At 45.4% G+C, this 18640-nt stretch overlaps 9 non-coding genes and 1 pseudogene across 9 annotated transcripts; all 10 read left to right on the plus strand.

Annotated features, from left to right (window-relative positions):
- Window positions 1-11153: 11153 nt before the first annotated feature.
- Window positions 11154-11317, plus strand: LOC134950571 (U1 spliceosomal RNA). The gene has a single exon (XR_010183468.1). It is a non-coding gene; the product is annotated as a U1 spliceosomal RNA (small nuclear RNA).
- A 152-nt stretch (window positions 11318-11469) lies between these two features.
- Window positions 11470-11632, plus strand: LOC134952668 (U1 spliceosomal RNA). The gene has a single exon (XR_010185143.1). It is a non-coding gene; the product is annotated as a U1 spliceosomal RNA (small nuclear RNA).
- Window positions 11633-12305: 673 nt separating this feature from the next.
- Window positions 12306-12469, plus strand: LOC134951900 (U1 spliceosomal RNA). The gene has a single exon (XR_010184554.1). It is a non-coding gene; the product is annotated as a U1 spliceosomal RNA (small nuclear RNA).
- A 152-nt stretch (window positions 12470-12621) lies between these two features.
- Window positions 12622-12784, plus strand: LOC134953123 (U1 spliceosomal RNA). Its single transcript, XR_010185439.1, has one exon. It is a non-coding gene; the product is annotated as a U1 spliceosomal RNA (small nuclear RNA).
- Window positions 12785-13454: 670 nt separating this feature from the next.
- On the plus strand, window positions 13455-13618 carry LOC134951130 (U1 spliceosomal RNA). The gene has a single exon (XR_010183926.1). It is a non-coding gene; the product is annotated as a U1 spliceosomal RNA (small nuclear RNA).
- Window positions 13619-13770: 152 nt separating this feature from the next.
- On the plus strand, window positions 13771-13933 carry LOC134953090 (U1 spliceosomal RNA). Its single transcript, XR_010185422.1, has one exon. It is a non-coding gene; the product is annotated as a U1 spliceosomal RNA (small nuclear RNA).
- Window positions 13934-16556: 2623 nt separating this feature from the next.
- LOC134950375 (U1 spliceosomal RNA) lies at window positions 16557-16720 on the plus strand. The gene has a single exon (XR_010183306.1). It is a non-coding gene; the product is annotated as a U1 spliceosomal RNA (small nuclear RNA).
- A 152-nt stretch (window positions 16721-16872) lies between these two features.
- LOC134952927 (U1 spliceosomal RNA) lies at window positions 16873-17035 on the plus strand. Its single transcript, XR_010185300.1, has one exon. It is a non-coding gene; the product is annotated as a U1 spliceosomal RNA (small nuclear RNA).
- Window positions 17036-17695: 660 nt separating this feature from the next.
- LOC134950680 (U1 spliceosomal RNA) lies at window positions 17696-17859 on the plus strand. The gene has a single exon (XR_010183557.1). It is a non-coding gene; the product is annotated as a U1 spliceosomal RNA (small nuclear RNA).
- A 152-nt stretch (window positions 17860-18011) lies between these two features.
- On the plus strand, window positions 18012-18153 carry LOC134953342 (U1 spliceosomal RNA; annotated as a pseudogene).
- The last annotated feature ends 487 nt before the right edge of the window (window positions 18154-18640 follow it).

Consider the following 18640-nt stretch of genomic DNA (forward strand, 5'->3'; position numbering starts at 1 on the left):
TGGGGGAAGGTCTGCAGCAGACGGATTTGCATTCGGTGATGTCATCCAAGCAGTGGGCCAAAGTTGGCTGGAACCCTCATCTGTATATGAAAAGAGAAAAGGGGCATGCGGGGCATGGCGGTCTTTTGCGGCGCTTGGATAACCCCAAGTTTGCATTAAACACCCCCACCCTCCTTCGGTGTGGGGCTCATGTTGGCCATGCCCAAGCCCCTGAAGCATTCAAGCTGATTTCTTGCAGCAGCTGGGCACTGTAACAGCTTCAGAGCTGCTCTACAAGACAAGTAAAAGGGTGTGGGCCCTGCAGCACCACCGGTAGTTTGCATACACACATATATAGGACAGCATCTCTTATATGCCCCAGGGTCAATAAAATAGTATCCTTGTCTAGGCTATCCATCCCCTCAGATAAGGCATTTGTCCATGCCGCTACAGCACTACACACCCAGGTCGACGCAATTGCCGGTCTGAGTAAGGTACCTGAATGTGTATAAATGGACTTCAGGGTAATCTCCTGTTTGCGGTCAGCACACTCTTTGAGGGTAGCCGTATCCTGGGACGGGAGGGCTACCTTCTTGGATAAGCGTGTTAATGCTTTGTCCACCCTAGGGGAGGATTCCCATCGTAACCTATCCGTTGATGGGAAAGGATACGCCATAAGAATCCTTTTGGAAATCTGCAGTCTTTTATCTGGAGATTTCCAAGCTTTTTCACATAACTCGTTCAGCTCGTGTGAGGGGGGAAAGGTTACCTCAGGCTTCTTTCCCTTGTACATATGTACCCTCTTGTCAGCGACAGGGGGTTACTCTGTGATGTGCAAAACATCTTTTATTGCCATAATCATAAATCGAATGGATTTTGCCAATTTTGGCTGTAACTTTGCATCATCGTAATCGACACTGGAGTCAGAATCCGTGTCGGTATCTGTGTTAACAAACTGGGATAGTGGGCGCTTATGAGACCCTGACAGTCCCTGCAACATAGGATCAGGCATGGGTTGAGACCCTGACTGTCCCAAAGCTTCTGCCTTGTCTAATCTTTTGTGCAATGAGTTTACACTAGCATTTAAAACATTCCACATATCCATCCAATCAGCTGTCGGCGGAGACACCACATTCATTTGCTCCCGCTCCTCTCTAATATAGCCTTCTTCCTCAGACATGTCGACACACGTGTACCGACACACCACACACACAGGGAATGCTTTTTCTGAAGACAGTTTCCCCACAAGGCCCTTTGGAGAGACAGAGAGGGAGTATGCCAGCACACACCCCAGCGCTATATAACCCAGGAATAAAACAGTAACTTAATGTTTGCCCAGTAGTGCTGCTGTATGTAATTTGCGAATTATGTGCCCCCCCCCTCTTTTCAACCCTCTTGTCTAACGTGGTATAAGCAGGGTAGAGTCCGGGGAGCTTCCTCTCAGCGGTGCTGTGGAGAAAAAATGGCGCTGGTGAGTGCTGAGGGAGAAGCCCCGCCCCCTCGGAGGCGGGCTTCTGTCCCGCTTAAACTGTAAAATTGGTGGGGGCTCATACATATATACAGTGCCCAGCTGTATATATGTTATATTTTTGCGAAAGAGGTTTATATTGCTGCCCAGGGCGCCCCCCCTGCGCCCTGCACCCTTACAGTGACCGGAGTATGTGAGGTGTATGGGAGCAAAGGCACACAGCTGCAGTGCTGTGCGTTACCTCAGTGAAGATCATGAAGTCTTCTGCCGCCTCTGAAGTCTTCTTTTCTTCTCATACTCACCCGGCTTCTATCTTCCGGCTCTGCGAGGGGGACGGAGGCGCGGCTCTGGGACGGACGGCGAGGGTGAGATCCTGCGTACCAATCCCTCTGGAGCTAATGGTGTCCAGTAGCCTAAGAAGCAGGACCTTGCAACTCAGAGAGTAGGGCTGCTTCTCTCCCCTCAGTCCCTCGATGAGGGAGTCTGTTGCCAGCAGTGCTCCCTGAAAATTAAAAACCTAACAAAATACTTTCTGTCAGAAAGCTCAGGAGAGCTCCTGAAAAGCACCCAGTCTCCACTGGGCACAGTATCAAACTGAGGTCTGGAGGAGGGGCATAGAGGGAGGAGCCAGTGCACACCCAGAACTAAAGTCTTTCTTAAAGTGCCCATGTCTCCTGCGGAGCCCGTCTATCCCCATGGTCCTTACGGAGTCCCCAGCATCCTCTAGGACTTTAGAGAAAATAGGATTTTAATACCTACTGGTAAATCCTTTTCTCTTAGTCCGTAGAGGATGCTGGGCACCCGTCCCAGTGCGTACTGTGTCTGCAGTTATTAAATGGCCCTTAACTCCAGAACATTTATGTGGAGACAACTTTCCTGACTTGACCATCTTCCTTGGATGTTTTCCCCCTGTGTGACTGCTCCCCAGCCTCGGAGGGTTGCATCCGTGGTCCCTAGGATCCCGTCCTGGATCCCAAACCATCGCCCCTCTAGGTGGTGAGAACTGTGCAGCCACCAATGGAGTGAGATTCTGGTCTTGGAAGACAGGATTATCCTCCGGTGCATGTGTAGGTGGGATCCGGACCACTTGTCCAACAGGTCCCACTGGAACACTCTGGCATGGAGCCTGCCAAACTGAATGGCCTCGTAGGCCGCAACCATCTTCCCCAGCAACCGAATGCATTGATGGATTAACACTCTTGCTGGTTTCAGAATTTGTTTGACCAGACTCTGGATCTCCAGAGCCATTCCACTAGAAGAAAACCTCTTCTGTGTCCAGTATCACTCCCAAAAACAACAACCGCGTCATTAGGATATCGGATTTTTCTGTATTTTGGAATAATTGCATACCATAACGAGATATTATGGTGATGGGACCTAAATCTAAGCACAGAATGCATTTATGTTTCATATATACCATATACACACAGCCTGAAGGTCATTTTAGCCAATATTTTTTATAACTTTGTGCATTAAACAAAGTGTGTGTACATTCACAGAATTCATTTATGTGTCATATACACCTTATACACACAGTCTGAAGTTCATTTAATACAATATTTTTAATAACTTTGAGTATTAAACAAAGTTTGTGTACACTGAGCCATCAAAAAACAAAGGTTTCACTATCTCAGTCTCACTCAAAAAAGTCCGTATTTCGGAATATTCCGTATTTCGGAATATTTGGATATGGGATACTCAACCTGTATTACTTTTTTCTGCTACTGGTTCTTTACCTATGCAAACAAGCATCTGACTTGCCTTTCCTATTGCTTTGTTACATTGCTCACCTGAAATAGTAATACTTAGATAGCTTTCCTCTTGCCATTATAATGCCCTTAATATTATAGTTAGCCTTTGTATTTTTGAGACGTGTATGATTTTGCATTTTTTGGCATTAAATGTTGCCATGTTCTTGACCATTCCTCTAGTCCAGGGGCGGAACTGCCAGAGACAACGGAGTCAGTTGCCGCCGGGCTCCAGCCCTAAAGGGGCTTCCTCCATTGCCCTCCGGCTGTTACGTGCCCTTCCTACTAAATAGACAAAGGCGCTACCAGCAGGGTCTCGCAGTTTGTACATTCCATGCCGTAACACCCTTCTTTCCACCTTTTTAAAGACCCAGCCCAGCAGCCTCGCCGCTGCCACCACCGCTAGCTGCAGCACTGCCAGCGGTGGGGTGCCCCTGCTTCTTCTCACACCACAGATAGCTGGGCAGCACTGCAACTGCCTGCCTGATTGCTCCGCCCCCTTCCGGCTCCCAAGCACCTCTGCTGCCCAGTGATCCAGGAGCCTGCTGCTAGGAAGAAGTGGCCGAGCTTCAGCAAGCGAGTCTGGACACTGGCGGAGGAAGCCATGATAACCAGATAATGGGGAGTGGAGAGCCAGTTCCAAGGTAATACTTTATACAGCTGGTTGAGATCCTGGTCGGTGGATATGGATTCCAAGAAAACCCTGGAGGTGCTTCCTTTCAAGGGAGACACTCTCTTTGGAGAAGACCTCAATAAGATTGTAGCTGATCTGGCTACCGCTAAAACAGCTTGCCTACCTAGTATGACTTCTACCACGCAGAAGGCTAAAAGTACTTTCCCTTGGCCCTTTCATCCTCAAGGTAAAGCGTACCCAAGGTCAGGCATACCCAAAGCAAGCTCATGCTTCCAGACCTGCCAAGCCCAGACTGAAGCAAGCCTGGGCTGCCCATCAGCCTGCTTCCAAAACGGACAAGCCTGCCGCATGACGGTGCAGGCCTCCCTCTGGGGGATCCCAGGGTGGGGGGCCCGACTTCTAGGTTTGGCATAATTCTAAGCTAGAGAATTCTGTTTGGAGCTCACCTTGTACTTTGTGAAGAAATAATCAGCATTGTGGCTGAGCAGATACATGTAGTGTGTGGCTGCAAACTGCATGGATCTGCTGCGTTGTAATGCTGATACTTTTTTTTTTCAAAGTACCAATAGCTTCATATAATGTTCACAATTTTTATGCAGGATCAAATAGCTCAATAGGTAGGGTGTTTGATTAGAATTCAACAGGTTATAGGTTTGAATCCTGGGTATGGTAGTTTGAGATGTGTTATTTAATAAAGTATGTTGTTCTGACTGCCGGCATCCTATCACCTGGGATATCATACTAAATAAATGGAGTTGATCAATTTTTTTTTATTTTTTTTTTAAACTAGGGACAATTTCCAGATACTTTTCTTTATAACTGAGATTGCCCCCTGGAACTTCACATCAGTTGACAACTATGCATGAGTGGGCAGTGCTTGCTCTGGATCTGCCCACCCATTTATGTGCCGTCATAAAAGAAAGCACAACTGACAGTTATCCTGGGCGTACACTACACAATTATCTGTCAGGCTATCTATCCAGTCTGGATGGATGGAATGAAAATCTGGTAATGTATAGGAGCAAATGTCAATTAACCATTTGCTCCCAAACACTAGAAAAGTGGTCAAAAATGGTCATTACACAAATTGGTTAAACCCAAAATTTAACCAATTTGTTTAGGGGACCATTTTTGTCCATTTTCTAGTGTTTGAGAGTAAATCGTTGATGGTCATTTGCTCACATAGATAACCGGATTTCTATTCCAACCAGCCAGTGTTGGAGATATGGTCTGCCAGATTACATAATGCATACCAGAGCCATAACTAGACTTTTTGGTGCCCTGTGACAGATAATTATATGCCCCCCTCCCTCCCCATTTTTGCAATATAGACAAAAGGCGCATGCCTTGTGGGGAAGGGGCATAACAAGATTGGTCTCAGAGAAAGCACATGAGATATGAAGATATATCTAGTATACTTGACACTCAATGGTTTGTGGTATTGCCGGGGTGCCCTCCTTAAATGCATATACAGTCACACATGGCGTGTTTGTGCAAATGGCATATTAGCAGTCAGCACTAACTGGTGACATGCCATTTGTACAAGTAAGCCATGTGTGACTAGTATATAAACATACTTTATTAAATAACACCTCAAACTATCATACCCAGGATTCAAACCTATAACCTGTTGAATTCTAATCAAATACCCTACCCATTGAGCTACTTGATCCTGCATCTATTCTAACCTCCAAAAACAGATTCAGTTGCATTTTCCAGCGTGTTTTGTTTGCGCCTTTGCAAATGTCTTACATCGACAAACTTATTTAGTACTATTTTGCAAATAGGGTTACATTGTCGCAACATTGTGTTCCCTAATTGCTTGATTTTTTTAAATGCAACAATTGATAAAGACACCTGATAATTGCTCTGTGGAGTCTTATTTTGTGTCTACTTCTTATCTACATTTAATTCCCTACCTCTAATCAAGGCATTTTTAAATGCTGGGGGCTGCCAGGACGTGAGGCCTACCTAGACTTTAGATCTGAATTTGAATGTACTTGTGAACTAACTTAATTTCCTACTTCTAAATTCATTCCTAAATTCACTACTTATATTAATCCTGTAGTTGGGCATTTTGAGCCTTCAATTGTGGGCATTGTTTTGTGTCCAGACCAGCAGCTGGTGGTGTGCATTTTGCTGGAAAGGCATCGAAGACCTCCGATATGCTGCATCTCCTGATGTGTGTCTCCCTCAAGTGGCTGTCAGCAAATGCATGCTAGACACCCCATTCCAAGCTGATTGTGACATCACGGAACATGCATCATAGAACAGGCATGCTAGAATATGGGTCTTCAACCTGCGACCCTCCAGCTGCTGTGGAACTACATATACCAGCATGCCCTGCCTCAGTTTTAGCATACCTTAATAGCAAAACTGTGGCAGGGCATGCTGGGATGTGTAGTTTCACAGCAGCTGGAGGGCCACAGGATGAAGACCCATGTGCTAGAGCCAAGCCGCAGGTACATTGAATGCTAGCAAGCTGAATGTTTAAATCCTTTTTGTTCCGCAGCATTCCAATGCGGAAGATTCCATGGAACCAGAGATTATTCCATTGAGAAGGACATGCTGCCTGGATGACTGCACTGTGCAAATTAAGTCACGGAGCCAGTTGGCTTGTGGGTGGCTCTGGTGACTGGGTGGTTGGGTGGGCGGTGTGTCGGAGGTGGAGCACATGCAAATGAATGTGTATCATCCAGCTAGTGAGAGTGAAAACTCATGCAGGAGTGTGCCTGCTTGTCAGTGGGTTATGCACCTTGCCAGACGTCAAATCTACATGGAGCAGCTGGAGGGGACAAGAGCAGGTTTGCAAAATATAGATAGAAGAGCATATATGCTGGCGCATTCTCCATGATTGTGTCAGCTTATGTTTTGGTGCACTGCACTTTCCTCCACTAAGTTTTAGCCATTTTTGTTAAGCTCAAGTGTAGTTGCTTCTCGGCCTTTTGGCTGTGATCTTGTATTGTGGTTGAAGGGTCTGCTGGAGGGAGGGATTGTTTTCTTCATTGGCGAAAGACCAAAGATATTCCAGGATGGAAGGCTTGGGAACACTATCCGTTTTTCAGTTGTGGAAGAGTACAGAGGTCGGATTGGACTACATTCTATAGTAAAGGATACCTTTCTATTTATTGCCCCTCCCCTTATATGTGTCTGTGTTACAATAAAGCTTCGGTCTTGTGATTCCCTCACCCTCTTACACTCCACACACATAGCCTTATTAACTGTTGTATTATTGTATAGTTTAAATGTATAGTGCAGTTCATGATTTATAGTGTAGGCTGGCCTGTGCTGTAGTTCTTGAACTGTACTATACCGACAGCATTTGTATTGTGTTTTGGCTGTGCTGCAACACAGTACTTATGTGTGTAATGTTTATGTATGTTTTTTTGCTTCTTTATGTCAATAAAGACTGCTTTTTCAATCCAATATCTGAAAACAATCAATGTTTATCTTTGATGGCAATAGAAGTGGTATGATATTTGCTGCTTTTGAAAGGCAATATCTGATATGTCCCCTATCTGGGAACCATATATTAAATGGCTTTTCAGAAAAGGGAGATGGTAGAAGAGCTTTCAGTACTGGTAGGACCGATGCACATTTCCTATTCTAGCCTCCAAAAACAGATTCAGTTGCATTTTCCAGCGTGTTCTGGATGCGCCTTTGCAAATGTCTTACATCGACAAACTTATTTAGTACTATTTTGCAAATAGGGTTACATTGTTGCAACATTGTGTTCCCTAATTGCTTGATTTTTTAAATGCAACAATTGATAAAGACACCTGATAACTGCTCTGTGGAGTCTTATTTTGTGTCTACTTTTTATCTACATTTAATTCTCTACCTCTAATCAAGGCATTTTTAAGTGCTGGGAACTGCCAGGACGTGAGGCCTACCTAGACTTTAGATCTGAATTTGAATGTACTTGTGAACTAACTTAATTTCCTACTTCTAAATTCATTCCTAAATTCACTACTTACATGAATCCTGTAGTTGGGCATTTTGGGACTTCGATTGTGGGCATTGTTTTGTGTCCAGACCAGCAGCAGGTGGTGTGCATTTGCTGGAAAGGCATCGAAGACCTCCGATATGCTGCATCTCCTGATGTGTGTCTCCCTCAAGTGGCTGTCAGCAAATGCCTGCTAGACACCCCATTCCAAGCTGATTGTGACATCACGGTACATGCATCATAGAACAGGCATGCTAGAACATGGGTCTTCAACCTGCGACCCTCCAGCTGCTGTGGAACTACACATCCCAGCATGCCCTGCCTCAGTTTTAGCATACCTTAATAGCAAAACTGTGGCAGGGCATGCTGGGATGTGTAGTTTCACAGCAGCTGGAGGGCCACAGGATGAAGACCCATGTGCTAGAGCCAAGCCGCAGGTACATTGAATGCTAGCAAGCTGAATATTTAAATCCTTTTTGTTCCGCAGCATTCCAATGTGGAAGATTCCATGGAACCAGAGATCCTTCCATTGAGAAGGACATGCTGCCTGGATGACTACACTGTGCAAATTAAATCACGGAGCTAGTTGGTTTGTGGGTGGCTCTGGTGACTGGGTGGTTGGGTGGGTGGTGTGTCGGAGGTGGAGCACATGCAAATGATTGTGTATCATCCAGCTAGTGAGAGAGAAAACTCATGCAGGAGTGTGCCTGCTTGTCAGTGGGTTATGCACCTTGCCAGACGTCAAATCTACATAGAGCAGCTGGAGGGGACAAGAGCAGGTTTGCAAAATATAGATAGAAGAGCATATATGCTGGCACATTCTCCATGATTGTGTCAGCTTATGTTTTGGTGCACTGCACTTTCCTCCACTAAGTTTTAGCCATTTTTGTTAAGCTCAAGTGTAGTTGCTTCTCGGCCTTTTGGCTGTGATCTTGTATTGTGGTTGAAGGGTCTGCTGGAGGGAGGGATTGTTTTCTTCATTGGCGAAAAACCAAAGATATTCCAGGATGGAAGGCTTGGGAACACTATCCGTTTTTCAGTTGTGGAAGAGCACAGAGGTCGGATTGGACTACATTCTATAGTAAAGGATACCTTTCTATTTATTGCCCCTCCCCTTATATGTGTCTGTGTTACAATAAAGCTTCGGTCTTGTGATTCCCTCACCCTCTTACACTCCACACACATAGCCTTATTAACTGTTGTATTATTGTATAGTTTAAATGTATAGTGCAGTTCATGATTTATAGTGTAGGCTGGCCTGTGCTGTAGTTCTTGAACTGTACTATACCGACAGCATTTGTATTGTGTTTTGGCTGTGCTGCAACACAGTACTTATGTGTGTAATGTTTATGTATGTTTTTTTGCTTCTTTATGTCAATAAAGACTGCTTTTTCAATCCAATATCTGAAAACAATCAATGTTTATCTTTGATGGCAATAGAAGTGGTATGATATTTGCTGCTTTTGAAAGGCAATATCTGATATGTCCCCTATCTGGGAACCATATATTAAATGGCTTTTCAGAAAAGGAAGATGGTAGAAGAGCTTTCAGTACTTGTTTGACCGATGCACATTTCCTATTCTAGCCTCCAAAAACAGATTCAGTTGCATTTTCCAGTGTGTTTTAAATGCGCCTTTGCAAATGTCTTACATCGACAAACTTATTTAGTACTATTTTGCAAATAGGGTTACATTGTTGCAACATTGTGTTCCCTAATTGCTTGATTTTTTAAATGCAACAATTGATAAAGACACCTGATAACTGCTCTGTGGAGTCTTATTTTGTGTCTACTTTTTATCTACATTTAATTCTCTACCTCTAATCAAGGCATTTTTAAGTGCTGGGGGCTGCCAGGACGTGAGGCCTACCTAGACTTTAGATCTGAATTTGAATGTACTTGTGAACTAACTTAATTTCCTACTTCTAAATTCATTCCTAAATTCACTACTTACATGAATCCTGTAGTTGGGCATTTTGGGACTTCGATTGTGGGCATTGTTTTGTGTCCAGACCAGCAGCAGGTGGTGTGCATTTGCTGGAAAGGCATCGAAGACCTCCGATATGCTGCATCTCCTGATGTGTGTCTCCCTCAAGTGGCTGTCAGCAAATGCCTGCTAGACACCCCATTCCAAGCTGATTGTGACATCACGGTACATGCATCATAGAACAGGCATGCTAGAACATGGGTCTTCAACCTGCGACCCTCCAGATGCTGTGGAACTATACATCCCAGCATGCCCTGCCTCAGTTTTAGCATACCTTAATAGCAAAACTGTGGCAGGGCATGCTGGGATGTGTAGTTTCACAGCAGCTGGAGGGCCACAGGATGAAGACCCATGTGCTAAAGCCAAGCCGCAGGTACATTGAATGCTAGCAAGCTGAATATTTAAATCCTTTTTATTCCGCAGCATTCCAATGTGGAAGATTCCATGGAACCAGAGATCCTTCCATTGAGAAGGACATGCTGCCTGGATGACTACACTGTGCAAATTAAATCACGGAGCCAGTTGGCTTGTGGGTGGCTCTGGTCACTGGGTGGTTGGGTGGGTGGTGTGTCGGAGGTGGAGCACATGCAAATGATTGTGTATCATCCAGCTAGTGAGAGAGAAAACTCATGCAGGAGTGTGCCTGCTTGTCAGTGGGTTATGCACCTTTCCAGACGTCAAATCTACATGGAGCAGCTGGAGAGGACAAGAGCAGGTTTGCAAAATATAGACAGTAGAGCTCTCCAGCCTAGTTTGCTGTCTGTTTCCACTTCTCTTTTCTTGAGCCGCTCCCTTCTATGCCCTTGCGCACTATCCTGACTTCTCCCATCTGCTTACTTTGTGCCTTCCAACGCACAATGCGAACTACAGGTAGTGCTGCAGGGCCCACACCCTTTTACTTGCCATACAGAGCAGCTCTGGAGCTGTTACAGTGCCCAGCTTCTGCAAGAAATCAGCTTGAATGCTTCAGGGGCTGGGGCATAGCCAACATGAGCCCCACACCGAAGGAGCGTGGAGGTGTTTAATGCGAACTAGGGGTCATCCAAGCGCTGCAAAAGGCCGACATGCCCTGCACGCCCCTTTTCTCTATTCATATGCAGACGAGGGTTGAAGCCAACTTTGACCCACTGCTTGGATGACATCACCATATGCAAATCCATCTGCTGCAGGCCTTCCTCCAGGAATGCTTGCACTAGTTGTTGCATTTGGTTTGTTGTTTGGGGGTGCTTCAGTATTAGGCAGCCTTCTGCCCTCCCATGTTCATCTGAAAATATGTGTTCTCCCTGCAGTTGTTGTCCCCAGATGAGAGTTCCCTTGTGCTGCCTCAGTTGAATCTTCTTTACTTGACAGAGATGTGCCTGAGCAGCGGCCCTCCCCAGCCCTATCCCAAATCATACTTATTTTGCATAGGAGATACCATGGTCATGAAGATTGTTCTCCCAGGGTGAGGTTCATTCATTGCATTCTGGGTATGCTGACCCCTGTGATTTCCCCAAATGTGGGAAACTTGACTGCATTATTTGTGGTAGTGGGGGACTGTGTTTGTGCTTTCCTCTGGTCAGCTCTGGTAAAAGTCAGATTTCTTTGTCTCAGATCTTCCTCTAGCCTTGTTCTTCTTTCGAGAGTTCCCTTGTGCTGCCTCAGTTGGATCTCCTTTACTTGACAGGGGGGTGCCCAAGCAGCGACCCTCCCCAGGTCTAGCCCAACTCCTACTTACCTGCCAGGTGAGATACTATGATCATGAAGGTGCTTCTCCCAGGACAAGGCTCACCCATTGCACTCTGGGTGTGCTGCCCCTGTGATTTCCCCAAATGTGGGAAACTTGACTGCATAATTTGTGTTTCCACTGGTCGGCTTTCATATAATTCAGATCTCTTTGTCTCAGGTCTCTCTCCAGCCTAGTTTGCAGTCTGTTTCCACTTCTTTTTTTTTGAGCCCCTCCTTTCTATACCCTTGTGCACTATCCTGACTTCTCCTCCTGTCTGCTTACTTTGTGCCTTCCAATGCACAATGCAAACTACAGGTAGTGCTGCAGGGCCCACAAACTTTTACTTGCATTACAGAGCAGCTCTGGAGCTGTTACAGTGCCAAGCTGCTGCAAGAAATCAGCTTGAATGCTTCAGGGGCTGGGGCATTGCAAACATGAGCCCCACACCGAAGGAGGGTGGGGGTGTTTAATGCGAACTAAGGGTCATCCAAGCGCCGCAAAAGGCCGCCATTCCCTGCATACCCCTTTTCTCTTTTCATATGCAGATGAGGGTTCCAGCCAACCGTGCCCACTGCTTGGATGACATCACTGTATGCAAATCCGTCTTCTGCAGACCTTCCCCCAGGAATGCTTGTACTAGTTGTTGCATTTGGTTTGTTGTTTGGGGGTGCTTCAGTATTAGGCAGCCTTCTGCCCTCCCATGTTCATCTGAAAATATGTGTTCTCCCTGCAGTTGTTGTCCCCAGATGAGAGTTCCCTTGTGCTGCGTCAGTTGAATCTCCTTTACTTGACAGAGATGTGCCTGAGCAGCGGCCCTCCCCAGCCCTATCCCAAATCATACTTATTTTGCATAGGAGATATCATGGTAATGAAGACTGTTATCCCAGGGTGAGGTTCATTCATTGCATTCTGGGTATGCTGACCCCTGTGATTTCCCCAAATGTGGGAAACTCGACTTCATTATTTGTGGTAGTGGGGGACTGTGTTTGTGCTTTCCTCTGGTCAGCTCTGGTAAAAGTCAGATTTATTTGTCTCAGATCTTCCTCTAGCCTTGTTCTTCTTTCGAGAGTTCCCTTGTGCTGACTCAGTTGGATCTCCTTCACTTGACAGGGAAGTGCCCGAGCAGCGACCCTACCCAGCTCTAGCCCAACTCCTACTTACCTGCCAGGTGAGATACTATGATCATGTAGGTGCTTCTCCCAGGGCAAGGCTCACCCATTGCACTCTTGGTGTGCTGCCCCTGTGATTTCCCCAAATGTGGGAAACTTGACTGCATAATTTGTGTTTCCCCTGGTCGGCTCTCGTATAATTCAGATCTCTTTGTCTCAGGTCTCTTTCCAGCCTAGTTTGCTGTCTGTTTCCACTTCTCTTTTCTTGAGCCGCTCCCTTCTATGCCCTTGCGCACTATTCTGACCTCTCCTGTCTGCTTACTTTGTGCCTTCCAACGCACAATGCAAACTACAGGTAGTGCTGCAGGGCCCACACCCTTTTACATGCTTTACAGAGCAGCTCTGGAGCTGTTACAGTGCCCAGCTGCTGCAAGAAATCAGCTTGAATGCTTCAGGGGCTGGGGCATAACCAACATGAGCCCCACACCGAAGGAGGGTGGAGATGTTTAATGCGAATTAGGGGTCATCCAAGCGCCGCAAAAGGCCGCCATTCCCTGCACATCCCTTTTTTCTTTTCATATGCAGACGAGGGTTGAAGCCAACTTTGACCCACTGCTTGGATGACATCACCATATGCAAATCCATCTGCTGCAGGCCTTCCCCAGGAATGCTTGCACTAGTTGTTGCATTTGGTTTGTTGTTTGGGGGTGCTTCAGTATTAGGCAGCCTTCTGCCCTCCCATGTTCATCTGAAAATATGTGTTCTCCCTGCAGTTGTTGTCCCAAGATGAGAGTTCCCTTGTGCTGCCTCAGTTGAATCGCCTTTACTTGACAGAGATGTGCCTGAGCAGCGGCCCTCTCCAGCCCTATCCCAAATCATACTTATTTTGCATAGGAGATACTATGGTCATGAAGATTGTTCTCCCAGGGTGAGGTTCATTCATTGCATTCTGGGTATGCTGACCCCTGTTATTTCCCCAAATGTGGTAAACTTGACAGCATTATTTGTGGTAGTGGGGGACTGTGTTTGTGCTTTCCTCTGGTCAGCTCTGGTAAAAGTCAGATTTCTTTGTCTCAGATCTTCCTCTAGCCTTGTTCTTCTTTCGAGAGTTCCCTTGTGTTGCCTTAGTTGGATCTCCTTCACTTGACAGGGGGGTGCCCGAGCAGTGACCCTCCCCAGCTCTAGCCCAACTCCTACTTACCTGCTAGGTGAGATACTATGATCATGAAGGTGCTTCTCCCAGGGCAAGGCTCACCCATTGCACTCTGGGTGGGCTACTCCTGCGGTTTCCCCAAATGTTGGAAACTTGACTGCATAATTTGTGTTTCCCCTGGTCGGCTCTCGTATAATTCAGATCTCTTTGTCTCAGGTCTCTCTCCAGCCTAGTTTGCTGTCTGTTTACACTTCTCTTTTCTTGAGCCACTCCCTTCTATGCCCTTGCGCACTATCTTGACTTCTACCGTCTGCTTACTTTGTGCCGTCCAACGCACAATGCGAACTACAGGTAGTGCTGCAGGGCCCACACCCTTTTAGTTGCCTTACAGAGCAGCTCTGGAGCTATTACAGTGCCCAGCTGCTGTAAGTAATCAGCTTGAATGCTTCAGGGGCTGGGGCATAGCCAACATGAGCCCCACACCGAAGTAGGGTGGAGGTGTTTAATGCGAACTAGGGGTCATCCAAGCGCCGCAAAAGGCCGCCATGCCCTGCACGCCCCTTTTCTCTTTTCATATGCAGACGAGGGTTGAAGCCAACTTTGACCCACTGCTTGGATGACATCACCATATGCAAATCCATCTGCTGCAGGCCTTCCCCCAGGAATGCTTGTACTAGTTGTTGCATTTGGTTTGTTGTTTGGGGGTGCTTCAGTATTAGGCAGCCTTCTGCCCTCCCATGTTCATCTGAAAATATGTGTTCTCCCTGCAGTTGTTGTCCCCAGATGAGAGTTCCCTTGTGCTGCCTCAGTTGAATCTCCTTTACTTGACAAGGGAGGCATTTTGGATTTTTTCTTTGGGTACCCTTACACCTGATGGTCTGAATGAGAGCATCGAACTGAACAACATTGGCAGTCTCTGAAGATTTTATCTATTGATTTACCTAATACATTATTTATTGAATATCCATTTATTGTATGTTTAATAAATAAAAAAATTATTAGAAGTAGCTATTTTGGAAACAGCTTTCCTCTTAGGATGAAACTGTATAATCCTGTTGTGTGTGTTCCTTTAAAGTTCTTTAGTAAAATCCACTAGTAATGATGAACATCAGATTTCTTCCTCCATCCTCTTTTTACACTTTCTCTTGGTTCTATATATATTTTTTTTTCTATTTTTATTTTTTTCCCCTCCTTCTCCCAAAAGGCCCCCCTCCCTCCCCCCCCTCCCTGTTTTAAATTTTAAAATCTTTAAATATTTAAATCTTCGAATCCTTAAATTGTCTGTTTAATATTTATTTTTTCTTCAATTCTTTTTGTTGTTTAAACAGCAATGTAGTTATTCCAGGGGTTAAAATAATGAAATATAGAAATAATATTAACAAAAATTAAAGGTAAAAATGAATTGATAGAATGATCCCATTAAAAGTAAATAAATAATATGGATGTTAAGCTGAGCAGGTTGGATTCGAACATGGGACTAGCTGCATAGAGTGCATTTGATGTTTCCCCTGCGCCACAAGAACTGCTTTAGTAATGGCATGGATTTATGTTACCCTAAAAGGTTTTATATAAGTAAATGGGGATCCTTAGTGCTGAGTCTCTGAATTATGTATATGTGATTATAGATATGAGGTATTGATTGAAAGATTATAGGTTAATCTGTATATAGATTATATATTTTCTGTTATTTTTTAAACCACCTTGTTGCTTATTTTATTATTATTTTTAATCACCATGTTGCTTATTTTTATATTATGAAATGCCTTTATATGTGCAATTGCAATTAGAAAGTTGTTCCATATGTGAGTCATTACATGTATGCATCCAATTAGTACATGTATGTATCCAATCAACTAATTAGTAATGCTATTGGTCCGGTGCATTTTAAAAAGAGCCTGCTAGGCTGCTGATGTATCCTCTGACGAAACCGCTCTTGGATAACAGCGGAAAAACGCGTAAGGAAGGTGATTACCGGACACTCTGATTGCTGAGATATAAGCCCGTTCATGAACGAGCTACATCACGGCGGACGTCTAATGTAAAGACAGCGGTGAAGGGGAAAAAGCTATTTGAGACCGAGCAAAAGGAGGTCTCTACCCCACGGCAGGGAGAAATATCCCGACCGCGAGTGCCAATAAGATCCAGCCACGGTTAACGGGGGTCGTAGCATACCGCTGTGTTTCACCAACCATCACAGCGCTCTCCCCCTGTTTTCTTTCATTACTCACGTGAGTTACATATGAACTTTAACTGCAGTAAATAAGAGGCGTTGGTTACAACTGTTGCTGTTCATCCACAAGAAGGAATTTAATGTATCAATTACAATTGGAAAGTAATGATTAAATTACAACAGCTGTATCCAGGAGGATTTTTTGGACACTTTAATAAACATTCCGTTGTCATCAAGGGCAATATGAAATAGATCCTGATTACATTTAGATATGGATAGTGGTGCCTATATATGTTGACTCCATTGTATTTTATTGAATGTGGGTTTCTTCTGTCTATATATATTTTTTAAAAATAAAGAGCTTGTATATTTTATTTTTTGCGCTCCCTTAATAACAAGTGTGATTATCTTTAAAATTTGGTTTATTATTGGTAGAACAGTACTACCTATGGGAGCAGCATTTTATAATATATGGTGAAAATTAATAGATGTATAAAGATTAAATAAGCAACAAATTGGTGAAATAGATAAGTTTTGATAGAATCGCTGGGTTCTATATATATATATTGACATTTGGTTATATATATGTATAGACTTTATAAATTCTTGACAGAGATGTGCCTGAGCAGCGGCCCTCCCCAGCCCTATCCCAAATCATACTTATTTTGCATAGGAGATACCATGGTCATGAAGATTGTTCTCCCAGGGTGAGGTTCATTCATTGCATTCTGGGTATGCTGACCCCTGTGATTTCCCCAAATGTGGGAAACTCGACTGCATTATTTGTGGTAGTGGGGGACTGTGTTTGTGCTTTCCTCTGGTCAGCTCTGGTAAAAGTCAGATTTATTTGTCTCAGATCTTCCTCTAGCCTTGTTCTTCTTTCGAGAGTTTCCATGTGCTGCCTCAGTTGGATCTCCTTCACTTGACAGGGGGGTGCCCAAGCAGCGACCCTCCCCAGCTCTAGCCCAACTCCTACTTACCTGCCAGGTGAGATACTATGATCATGAAGGTGCTTCTCCCAGGGCAAGGCTCACCCATTGCACTCTGGGTGTGCTGCTCCTGCGGTTTCCCCAAATGTTGGACACTTGACTGCATAATTTGTGTTTCCCCTGGTCGGCTCTCGTATAATTCAGATCTCTTTGTCTCAGGTCTCTCTCCAGCCTAGTTTGCTGTCTGTTTCCACTTCTCTTTTCTTGAGTTGCTCCCTTCTATGCCCTTGCGCACTATCCTGACTTCTCCCGTCTGCTTACTTTGTGCCTTCCAACGCACAATGCAAACCACAGGTAGTGCTGCAGGGCCCACACCCTTTTACTTGCCTTACAGAGCAGCTCTGGAGCTGTTACAGTGCCCAGCTGCTGCAAGAAATCAGCTTGAATGCTTCAGGGGCTGGGGCATAGCCCCACACCGAAGGAGGGTGGAGGTGTTTAATGCGAACTAGGGGTCATCCAATCGCCGCAAAAGGCCGCCATGCCCTGCACGCCCCTTTTCTCTTTTCATATGCAGACGAGGGTTGAAGCCAACTTTGACCCACTGCTTGGATGACATCACCATATGCAAATCCATCTGCTGCAGCCTTCCCCCAGGAATGCTTGCACTAGTTGTTGCATTTGGTTTGTTGTTTGGGGGTGCTTCAGTATTAGGCAGCCTTCTGCCCTCCCATGTTCATCTGAAAATATGTGTTCTCCCTGCAGTTGTTGTCCCCAGATGAGAGTTCCCTTGTGCTGCCTCAGTTGAATCTTCTTTACTTGACAGAGATGTGCCTGAGCAGCGGCCCTCCCCAGCCCTATCCCAAATCATACTTATTTTGCATAGGAGATACCATGGTCATGAAGATTGTTCTCCCAGGGTGAGGTTCATTCATTGCATTCTGGGTATGCTGACCCCTGTGATTTCCTTAAATGTGGGAAACTCGACTGCATTATTTGTGGTAGTGGGGGACTGTGTTTGTGCTTTCCTCTGGTCAGCTCTGGTAAAAGTCAGATTTCTTTGTCTCAGATTTTCCTCTAGCCTTGTTCTTCTTTCGAGAGTTCCCTTGTGCTGCCTCAGTTGGATCTCCTTCACTTGACAGGGGGGTGCCCGAGCAGCGACCCTCCCCAGCTCTAGCCCAACTCCTACTTACCTGCCAGGTGAGATACTATGATCATGAAGTTGCTTCTCCCTGGGCAAGGATCACCCATTGCACTCTGGGTGTGCTGCCCCTGTGATTTCCCCAAATGTGGGAAACTTGACTGCGTAATTTGTGTTTCCCCTGGTCGGCTCTCATATAATTCAGATCTCTTTGTCTCAGGTCTCTCTCCAGCCTAGTTTGCTGTCTGTTTCCACTTCTTTTTTCTTGAGCCCCTCACTTCTATACCCTTGTGCACTATCCTGACTTCTCCTCCCGTCTGCTTACTTTGTGCCTTACAATGCACAATGCAAACTACAGGTAGTGCTGCAGGGCCCACACCCTTTTACTTGCCTTACAGAGCAGCTCTGGAGCTGTTACAGTGCCCAGCTGCTGCAAGAAATCAGCTTGAATGCTTCAGGGGCTGGGGCATGGCCAACATGAGCCCCACACCGAAGGAGGGTGAAGGTGTTTAATGCGAGCTAGGGGTCATCCAAGCGCCGCAAAAGGCTGCCATGCCCTGCACGCCCCTTTTCTCTTTTCATATGCAGACGAGGGTTGAAGCCAACTTTGACCCACTGCTTGGATGACATCACCATATGCAAATCCATCTGCTGCAGGCCTTCCCCCAGGAAT

The sequence above is a fragment of the Pseudophryne corroboree genome, chromosome 8 (genome assembly GCF_028390025.1).
Source record: "Pseudophryne corroboree isolate aPseCor3 chromosome 8, aPseCor3.hap2, whole genome shotgun sequence".
Classification (NCBI taxonomy): domain Eukaryota; kingdom Metazoa; phylum Chordata; class Amphibia; order Anura; family Myobatrachidae; genus Pseudophryne; species Pseudophryne corroboree.